Raw genomic sequence first — 11,174 nt, 5'->3', positions numbered from 1 at the left:
CTAATAAGTTTACATGAGCCAGGAAGTATCTCCGACAGTGTTTATGACTGAAAGTAGTTAATATTAACATTGTGGCAAGGCATGAGTCCATTTCAGCTGCAGGATGGACCTGTGCCGTTCACTGAAGATAAAATAAAGTTTTCAGGTTTTATTCTCGACGAAAAATTCTCAAGTCAGCCAGCCCCAAAACAAGTTTTTCACCACTGGACACAACCTTGAATGCAGCACTGAGATTCATCTCGAACACGTTTCCTTGCGTAGATTTTACAAACATCGTGATTGATACTACTTCAGAAGACTATACCTCAGTCTCTGGTAACCGGAGAGAGCAAGGCATAGTGAACATACACCGAAAATAAACGCACATCACGCTTCATGGGGCAAAGAAAGCAGCAAGCTAAAGCAACTGAACTGACCGATCACAAAATCGGAATGAGAAAGTGTTTGCTGGGAAACAGCGGGTGCGCGCCAGACTGGTGATTCAAAAATGCAAAAGCTAAATGCTCAAAACGTGCCCTGCATGTCCGGAAGTACCGTAGCTGTTCTCATTGGCCCTGAAGCATCAGGGCCAATGAGAACACTCCTGCAGTATACAAACAAGCTCTAGGATTGGCTGATGGCTATCAAGCCAATCCTAGATCGCTTTGTTTATTCTCCATAGCAACGATTGGCGGAACGGTTGGTGCTAGAAAGGCACATGATTGGCCCAACAACTGGTCACCCACCAGTAGGTAAAATAACAGACAAATGGCGTCCGTTAAAGAAACCTTCACGGACAACGGACAGACGGCCGAAATTATGGGCTGTCCGTGAAATTTACGGACGGTTGGTCACCCTTTTGGTTAATATTTGGATTGACACCTGACTTTGTTTTAAAGTGTTAAAGTATCACAAATATGGTTTTATTGGTGAGACTCGAATAAAATATGTCAACCGAATTACCTTCTGTGAGCAGCAGCATTTTGTTTTGTCCTAGTGGCGTATGCTTATTATTAAAAATAATAATAATATATAAGAATTAGACTAGCTTTCAAAGCCAAGACTTGTTGGATTTGCCTTTGCTTGGTTTGGAAACATGCTTGTAACCGTAGAATTATTCATTATTGATGCATTTTGATATGGCTTTTGTTTTGGCCATTTTTCTGGTGGCGTAAAAGCTTTAATATGATTGCAAACTGTGACTAGTTTTAAATGTGCATGGTTTATGTTGTTATTATGATCTTTTGCCTATATATACATGTCTTTTTATAGTTGTCTTTCCAAGTGTACATTCATTTACCTTTCTGTAAGCAGCTGTTCGTTGGCTGTTGTGAAGAAGTAAAAGGTTCTTGCACCCTCTGTACACTTGCTAGCTGTGTCCACCTGTTTATCTCTGCCTGGATTCTTACTGTTTTGTGTTTTGAATTGTGCTCAATGTGTGCGCTTAGATCCTGCAGGTTTCTCTGTTCAGAGCACTTTATCGTGCTATTGTACTTCGGTTTAAGCAGGCTGACTTTAGAGAGCGTTGATTGTCATTGAGCAAGGAGGGGCAGGGGTAAAAGTGAAACCCTATGCTTGCGAGTTGGAGCTTCTGCTTTAAAGATTTGCAAAGCATGTGCTGGAGTTCATGGAAGCACCCTTTGCATGTTTAGAATGGACATTCCTTTTGTGAAGATTCCACGTGCTCTTGCTCTCAACAAATCCTTAAGCGTTTCTAGTCCGGTAGAACCCGCATCAAAAGAACAGTATCAATGACATACTTTGTATTTTATTTGTATGCACTGTTATTGGCTTTGATGACCGAAATAAAGTTTATAGATGGAATGGAAATGGTATTACATACTGAGTTACATAAAAACAATGTAATTATTTAATATTTCAGCAGTCCAGGAGTTTGTGTTTTATAGCGCCTGGAAAATTTGGGACCTATGGTCTAGATAGTTAAGTGCACTCAGAAGATTTTCTCTTACGCACAGGAATGCTGTCACTATACAAATTGAGGTCAAAATCCCCCACACCTCAACAGGAGCAATGGTGACCATTTCCACAAAGATTATTTGATGTTTCTTCTGTATTGTGTTGACATTTCCCAGTTATAATTACTAGTGCAAAGTTTTAGCATTTGGTCGCCCAATTACTTACATTCATTTCCACGACAACACATTACAAGTGTTTTGCGGGTTACCCGCATCCTCTGGTCTTATGTCTCTGTGTGCCTAAATCCCCTTCTTATTTGTAATCAAATTAGATATGGTAATGCAGAAGATTTCCCAAATAAAAGAAGTGCCTATTATTCAGCCTATTTTATCGGAATCTCGCCCCTCATTCGATTACACAAAAAATTGTACAAGGGCAAGAAGTTTGAAGATCACTTTCCTGTTGTCTCATTACTTATCTGGAGAACCTAAAGTTAGTGTAAAACTGTTCATGGTAATGCCTGTGGATGAAGATTTGTCATTCAAGTAGCTAACTTGGAAGGTATAAGTGTCCGTTCTATGAATGGTGAGTTGTATGGAAAACGTTGTCAGGACCTGATCACATTATGCAGAAGCAGGCATTGAAAATTTTCTTTGCCATTGGCAACCAGAATGAAGTCAATGTTGAAGCACTTGCCGTCTTTACTTCACTCAGTTGTCAGTAACTGTGTCCCTTTGAACCTATAGAAACGCTGCATCCTTGAGAGCACTATTGTTAATTACCTTCTCCAGACCGTTTGTAGGTGAGCTCATTTTTAAGTGCTTGTAAGGAAGTAAATCAGATGTGGACAAACTTCAAGGAAATAAACTGCCCAAAAAAGTCTTTGGTGTTTTAATTTAGTAATCCGTATATTTATTTAGTCAACATTTGCCTGTATGACATTGCCATTATCAAACTTTGTATTTATTACATTTAAGACTACCTCTGTATAACTTTCCTCTGACATATGTTGGGTAGGGGAGCATTTAGTCACATCTCAGCTTTATAAGCTAATGTAAGCCATTTTTTCTTCGTAATGTTGTGTTTTGTGTTTCATTTTGGTGCACATTCTCTTGTGATCCAGGCCTCGCTTGGGATTTCAGGAATGTTTATGTAGCACTTTGATTATACTTAGTCGCCTTTGTTACCCTGAGCATTTTGAGAACTATTGTTTTACCTTTCAATCGGATGATTTCCCCATCCGGTAAAACATAAAATTTATGGTATTAAGAAGCGCAACATAGGCTCAAAAAAGTTTATGAAGAGACACACAGACAAAGTGTTACGTGATATTGCTTTAGACATTTTAGCACGTATGTCTTGCGCCATATCAACTTTTTCGTTCTTTGCACACTTACAGCGTGGGACATTACTGCCTGTATTTTTTTAGTAACCTGCTTTGTGTTTGATAATTGACTTACGGATAAACACATTTATGTTTTTCTGTTGACCCCCTTTTTTTAGGTCTCATCCTGTTAATCGCGCAAGCGATAATAGGACGAGAGTATAGAGGCTCATCCAAGCTCTGAAACCATCGCGGATGAAGTCGAGTGCATGTGCTCATGCACGCGCTTTTTGCCATTTGCTCCTCGAGCCGCCTGCCTCCGAGAGCTTCACTTCAAAGGCATCCAGTCCCCCGCCCCCTGCTTCACACTTTTCACGGCCGCCAGGCCGTGTCTCGCATTTCTCCTCCCCCCCCCCCCTAATACCCCTGCTGTTGCTGCCCACGAGCTTGTTATTCAGATACGAGCAGTTGTTCCTTTTTCCATCATCGGATCCGTCAAACACACTGCAATTTTCAGCACATCAGAGACAAGGCAGGAGAATCAAAGCCTGCGGTCCCTACCCCTGCTCTCCACAACGCGAACGGAATGCTCACTGCAAATTATACCTCAGAGAAGGGCTTTGATCTGGCCCGACCCTCTCCGTGTGTCATTTCCAATTCGCACGCTCTTTCCGTCTACTTTGAATTTATAAAGTGGCGAGACACAGAGGCTGAGATGCATCACATTATCCTCCCCAGATGAATTAATGAAGCACTCTTGTCACGTTTTAGAGTGCCGCTTTAAATGACAGTGACGTGCTAACTCAAAGTTGCTCCAAAAATCAATTTTCAGAGTAAACAAGATCAATTGCGGCCGTTTTCCCAAGTAATGAACAAGGTATTTTATAAAATAATTAAACACACATGCTACAGCACAATGCAAATGGACATATATCATTGCATTTTCGTATAATGCATCTTCAATACCCCCAGTCATTTCCTGAAGGTTAAACTACTTATTGCAAAAACACACCAGACACGTCACAAACCACCATGCTTCGCGGCCGCTTTGATGTTCTCAGTGAGCCCTGCGGCCACTGAGAACTGAGAACATCAAAGCGGCCGCGAAATGCTCACCATTTGTCACCCCCTCGCTTCCTGCTGGCATTCCCCCCTCCCTTCTCGCCCAGTCCTTGTTCTATTTTACTTTGCTTCCTTGCAGTGATCTGCCTGCCTATGATTTTATGGTCAGCATGCTAACTTGTCAAAATGTGTTTTGGTGCATTTTATCTTGCACTGTAGGTCGGACTCTCACGTTTTCTCATATTTATCCTCATGTGTTTTAATTCTCACACAGCACTCTTAACTGTTATTTTTCAAGGAGGCCTTTAGTTCGCTAGTTGTTTTGCTCCTGAAAGCTGCATCTCTCAGAAACTGTGATTTAAATTGGCAGACAGGTTTCATTTGCCTCCCACCGGAACCCTCATTTCTAGGTTAATAGAGAATAACTCGAAAAGGTGATCTCAGTTTTCTTGACTTCAAGCATCCGTTTCCTAGAAGCAAAACATAGTAAATGTGAGGATCAGGTGTGCAGAGGCGTGGCCCTAAAATACCCTTATATTAGTGCGTTTATAGCACAGATACCCGCTGATTTATATCGTGTGGGCCTTCCTGGGACAGCCCTCAACACACGCACAGGCCTTCCACCAGCCTATCTTTACCTAGGCACCTCCGCAAGTTTAAGTTGCCCTCGGGAGAGAAGCATTGTTTTCCAAAAGTCATTATTTGGTGCGCAATTGCTTTTAATGGTTGTCCCATGTCCGCACAGAGGCCTTTTCACGGATTCTTTTTCACCATGCTTCTGTATCTTGTAAGTTTTTCTAACATGGAATGCCGTGCACGTATATACTAAAGGCCACAACCCCTTTGAGCACTGTTATCTTAACATTTGTGTTTCTCTCTGTCTTATGATGTCTGCCCGGCCACCATTTACTTCGGACCCTCACACCTCACCCTCCCTCGCCCTCACTCACCCTCACCCCCTCACCCCCTCACCCACCATCACCCTCACACACCCTCAGCCTCACACACCCTCAATCACCCTCACACACCCTCACCCTCCCTCACACACCCTCACCCTCCCTCACACCCTCACCCTCCCTCACACCCTCAACCTCCCTCACACCCTCACTCTCACCCTCACACACCCCCTCACCCTCACACACCCCCTCACCCTCACACACCCCCTCACCCTCACACACCCTCTCACCCTCACACACCCTCTCACACTCACCCTAACACACCCTCTCACCCTTCCCACTCACCCTAACACACCCTCACACCCCCTCACCCTCACACCCCCTCACCTCCTCACACCCCTCATCCTCACACCCCCTCACACCCTTACCCTCACACCCCCCCCTCACTCTCAAACCCCCTCACCCTCACACACCCCCTCACCCTCACCCACCCCCTCACCCTCACACACCTCCTCACCCTCACACCTCCTCACCCTCACACCTCCTCGCCCTCAAACCCCCTCACCCTCACACCCCTTCACCCCCCCTCACCCTCACACCCCCTCACCCTTGTCACCCTCACCCCCCCTCACCCTTGTCACCCTCACCCCCATCACCCTCACCCCCCTCCCTCACCCTCACACCCCCTCACCCTCACACCCCCTCACCCTCACAACCCCACACCCTCTCATCCTCACAACCCCACACCCTCACACACCCACACCCACACCCTCACCCTCACACACCCTCACCCTCACACACCCTCACCCTCACATACCCTCACCCTCACATACCCTCACCCCCACACACCCTCACCCCCACACACCCTCACCCCCACACACCCCCACACACCCCCACACACCCTCACTCACCCTCACTCACCCTCACTCACCCTCACTCACCCTCACCAGCATAGCATAACAAAACATAGCATAGCATAACAAAACAAAACATAGCATAGCATAGCATAACAAAACAAAACATAGCATAGCATAGAATAACAAAACACAGCATAGCATAACAAACAAGCATTGGAAATGCAATAGGTCTCGCAATAGAAAAGTTTGACCTTTTGGTGTTGTAAATGTAAATATTTTTTAATTTTTGTTTATATTTTGCAAATTATAAAAGTATTAATTTTGTTATTTGAAATGCCAATAGGAGATTATAAGGGATTGTTTTCATTTGTTTTGATGCGAAGTGGTACTTGTCCATCTTTGTTTTTCTGTAGGATATCTGTTATTTTTTCTCTACTCCTGAGTGTCAGTCTCCTCCGCTCTGTTTTCTGTGGATTTTATTATGCGTGAGTGTTCAGTATGCTCGGAGTATCGGAGCTGCTGGTGACTGCAGAGGCAGAGCCGTAAAGATCCGTCTCTGGGAGGCGTCAGCACGTCTGTACTTCCTGACTAGAAAAGCCTACATAAAACATGGCGCGTGCGCTGCTGCTTCTTGATGTAACAGAGAGGGGTCACCTCTGGCCACCACAGGGTGGTAGAAAGGTGGGATGATGGAGTGAACAGAGGACTGACGGGGAGAGGAGCAAGAAGGTACAAATGAAACTAGAACTAATGAGTGTTAGGTAATAAATCTATTAAGTTGGGCAATAAATCCTCCAACCCTCCGCAGAGCGACACAAAGCAAATAAACCACAGCTGCCTCCCAAAACACAGGAAATGTTCTTGCACCTTTGTCCGTTTATTGGCATGCCAAGGCAGAATGCAGACGCAGTGTCACGTCTTGGAACAAGCTTCTTCTGCCCCTCGTGAATAGTCACAGCAGAATATATAGGGCAGAAAGTGCAGTCATCAGTAAACTCATAAGATGTGGCCAAGGCCAAATACGGTTGTACATATACAAATAGAAGTGCCATGCAGGCCCAGAACATAGAGCAATATATGGGCACAAGGGACCAGAAAGCAAGTTTAAGCCAACCTGCAAGATTCAGAGGCTTTCCACAGCTGTTAACCTATGACGTGTCAATGAGGGCACTACAGGTCATGGGGTCAGGAGTTAATAGATTTCTAAGGGGAGGGGTGTTCAGGAGCACGGAGCAAGCAGCGTGGTCAGAGCGGTTAGCTCAGAAGGTCTGAGATAGTGTGGAGGAGAATATGGAATTGAGATATATTGTTCCCCACAATATCCCTCCTTTTTGATAGCAATATCAAATACCATTGTAAGAAAAATATGAATATATACATATGGTAGAAATATCGAAAATGTACTTATCTTTGACTAGCATCACACAGTGTTTAAATAACATGCATATATTGGCGTAGACCCATCCAAGACGTATTCATTTTTCTACATAGATAAAATTATATACTAATACTTAATGCTTTTATATTATATCTCTATAGCCATTAATTGAAATGTTTCTTTGTGTGCTTTCTCTACATCCTGTTGTATTTGGAGATATTTGTAGGCTAGCTCCTGCTCTGTAGGAGGTAGAATTTTAACTGCGGAAATTGAATGGATGCTTTTAGTACACCATTGCTGTACCATGGAGCAGCAACACTGAAGACAACACAAAAATATCACTATTGTTAAAAAGATACCCAGTAGTAAGTGCTTTAACCATCCTGTTGGTAGCCATGACCATAGCCAGGACCAGTCATCAGAATCTGTAATTTTCCCTGCTCCACGGAATATTTGAACTGCATTCTTAATTTGTGCCACATCCCTTGCTATGTTCCCACTTTTGTTTAAAAAATAACAGCAGGAGGAATTTAATAAAACGACAGTCCTCCTTGTTGTAGTGTCAGGAGGTCAAGTGCAATCCGATGTTGAATAGTCATGGCAGCTACTGAGTTAATTTCCATCTGCAACTGTTGAAGTGCATCTCTTGTTGCATTGAATGCTACAGCTAGCTCAGCAGACATATTAACTAGAGCCAATTCTAAATCATATACCCCATATCCAGGAATTAATATACACATTAGTTCAAAGAATAGGCCCCGTCTAGTTTCCAGAATAGGTGCATGTATATCTCTTTTATATCTATGAGCAAAACTCCCCAAATTTAGTGGCTCATGGGCTGCAATGCGTGGCACGACTGAAATGTTTGGTGTAAGGTAAGAAATAGCACACATGCCTTCCCAGTGCCGGGGAAGCACCTTGTATGCTTTAGTGCCACAAACAAAATACATTCCGCCCTGTAACTGTGTGTCTAATGTGTGATATTTACTGAGTGGAAGGCCTACCACTTCAGGGAAAGTGTTTTGGAATTGATCACACCATTTGTAATCAATCCATAAGGAATTTATAAGCGTAACATTTGCCCATGGTGCCATGTATGAGCAGCGAGCTGACCATAAGGGGTATTCTAATATTTTAGAAATCACATTTGGTGCCCTAGCATGCTTATTCTTTTGCTCAATAAATGGATCATATAGAAGACCATCAGGTGTTACTAACAGTGTCTCTCCATCTACAGTGATGTTCCAGTAATGTAAAGTATAGTTTACTTGTTTTCCCCGTACCTTAGCTGTCCAGTTCCTCCATACTAACTGTCTGTCTTTTTTGTTCCAATTCCCTGTCATATTATCAAATTCTAATATGTTAGGACACTGGCTACTTTTTAAATGTCCTAAGTATTGCGAAGCTGGGTTATATCCTGAAACACGATGCTTTAAACATACAGGAAATGCTTTTTCCTTGTCTTTGTATTCTACTGTAGGAGACACTTGGTATTGGGCTTGAATATTTGGCAGTATGGTACACCGTGGGTACCATCCAATCCTTCCTTCTCCACAATCCCATGTTACATTGGATATGAGGCATCCTATTCCTTGCGCATAATTTTGTATAGGCACAGGCGTTTCATAAAGTCCAATAGGGTCGCTGGGGTGTCTGGATAACTCTCTACAAATCCAGCAATTTTGAAGACCTAAAGCCTGGGCAACTTTCTCATGTACTGCAATGAGGGGATGGTCAGCAGGTTGTTGCAGTACAGGTAGCACACACATAATTATGGTACTCAAAAATATTGTTAGCATAATGCAATGCATTTTCTGGACAGTGGTAAATGTCACTTTCAGAATTTAAAATGTTGTTAGGCAGTGCCTTTCTGTCTCAGTTCCAGGGTACTTTCTGTAAGTGTCAATAATGAAAGTTCTTGTGGCGTGCTGTCATCTGCTTCTCCTCCTGGTCCGTAGTCGTCTTGTTCAGGGGCGGTTTCACGGACCTGCCCTGCGTGCTTCACTCATCAGCATCAGTTGGTGTCACCGTTCCTGGGACACTTGATGAAGGACCCTCAGCGTTGTTGTTAGGAAAGGTCTGGTCTGTCTCCCCCTTGTCCTGTGTTTCACGCTGCTCCACTTGTGGCCGTTGCTCATCTGTTAAAGGTGACTCTGCCTCAGGCATTGTGGGTGCAGCTCTGCATCGTGTTCCGTGCAGCCACTCGGGACGTCCCTCCACCTTTAATGATGTTCTGGTAACCAGGAGCACAACGTGGGTTCCAGTCCACCTAGAAGTAAGAGAAACATTTTTTATTTTTCTCACCATGACCATGTCGCCAGGTTTAAAAGGGTGTGTTTGTTCTAAGGAAGGATGGGGCAAAGCTTCCTTCACCTGGAGATGGTGATGCCTCAATACCACTGATAATTGTACAGCATAGTCGGAAATCTGCTCATCCGTCCACAACAGTGCTGCTTGGGATGCTGTGAGAGGCAACCTCAACCCCACCGACATAGGCCGCCCCATCAATACCTCATGTGGGGACAAGAGAGTTGTTCTAGATGGTGTTGCTCTTATGGCATGCAGCACCAAAGGCAGCGCCTCTGGCCATTTCAGGCCTGTTGCATCAGTTGTTTTAGCTAATTTATGTTTTATTGTGGAGTTCATTCTCTCCACCTGCCCTGAACTTTGTGGATGGTAAGGGGCATGCAGTTTCCACTCTATTCCCAAACACTCACACATCTTTTCCACAATGGCAGCAACAAATTCACCCCCTCTGTCACTGTTTATGCTCTGGGGGACCCCAAATCGGGGTATTATATCATTCATCAAGCATCGCACAACAGTTGCTGCATCATTCTTCCTAGTGGCAAACGCCTCCAACCATTTTGAAAACTGATCCACACATACCAACAAATATTTGAATCCATTCACTGGGGGCATGTAGGCGAAGTCTATTTGAAGGTTGGTAAAGGGACCCTCTGGTACTGGAAAGTGATCATGGGTAGCGGGGGACCGACCTTTAGCATGTTGGGCACAGACAAGACATTGGGAGCAGAATTGTGCAGTGAAAGCTGTTATCCCTGGTGCAAACCATTCTTGTCTAATCAAAGCATTCATCCCTCCTTGAGCCATGTGAGTGGGTCCATGGGCAAGCCTTGTAAGGGGCAGGAACATACTGCGTGGGGCCACAGGCCTCCCATCCTGGTGTACCCACAATCCCTCATCATTTGGCTCACATCCAGCATCACTTCACGCTCTTTCTTCCTCTGGAGGTGCAGACCATTGTGCTTCTTTCACATCAGCTAGCAACAATTGTCTCTGAATCAGCTGTATTTTTGGAATACTTTTTGCCATTGAAGGCACCATCTGTACTGGCTGTAACATGCTCTCTTTTGCTGCTGTGTCAGCCACCGCGTTACCTCTGGCTATCTCAGTATTAGCTCCTGTATGTGCCTCACATTTTATTACTGCTATTCTGTTGGGCAGTAGTATTGCCTGTAGTAAATTCTTTACTAAGGGGCCATTTTGAATGGGGCGTCCTGCTGCTGTAATGAAACCACGATACTGCCACAGCTGGCCAAAATCATGGACAACTCCAAAGGCATAACGTGAATCAGTGTAAACATTAACATCTTTCCCCTCAGCTAGGAGGCATGCCCTTGTGACAGCATACAGCTCGGCTTGCTGGGCAGATGTGCCAGGTGGGAGGGCTGCACTTTCAATTATGGTGTCTACTGTTGTTATAGCATACCCTGCTCTGTAATCAGTGTCTGTTAGTC

The 11,174-nt window shown here is 44.3% G+C and overlaps 1 protein-coding gene across 1 annotated transcript in view; it reads left to right on the top strand.

Annotated features, from left to right (window-relative positions):
• Positions 1–710: 710 nt before the first annotated feature.
• Positions 711–11,174, top strand: part of TMTC4 (transmembrane O-mannosyltransferase targeting cadherins 4) — an 861,371-nt gene continuing 850,907 nt past the window's right edge. The window contains exon 1 of the mRNA XM_078657625.1: positions 711–825. The gene's annotated coding sequence lies outside the window, so the exon portion shown is untranslated. The remainder of the gene's footprint in view (positions 826–11,174) is intronic.

This window comes from Lissotriton helveticus, chromosome 8, assembly GCF_964261635.1.
Source record: "Lissotriton helveticus chromosome 8, aLisHel1.1, whole genome shotgun sequence".
NCBI lineage: Eukaryota > Metazoa > Chordata > Amphibia > Caudata > Salamandridae > Lissotriton > Lissotriton helveticus.
Note: the sequence above shows the minus strand (reverse complement) of the source record. Positions and strands in the feature narration are given on the sequence as shown.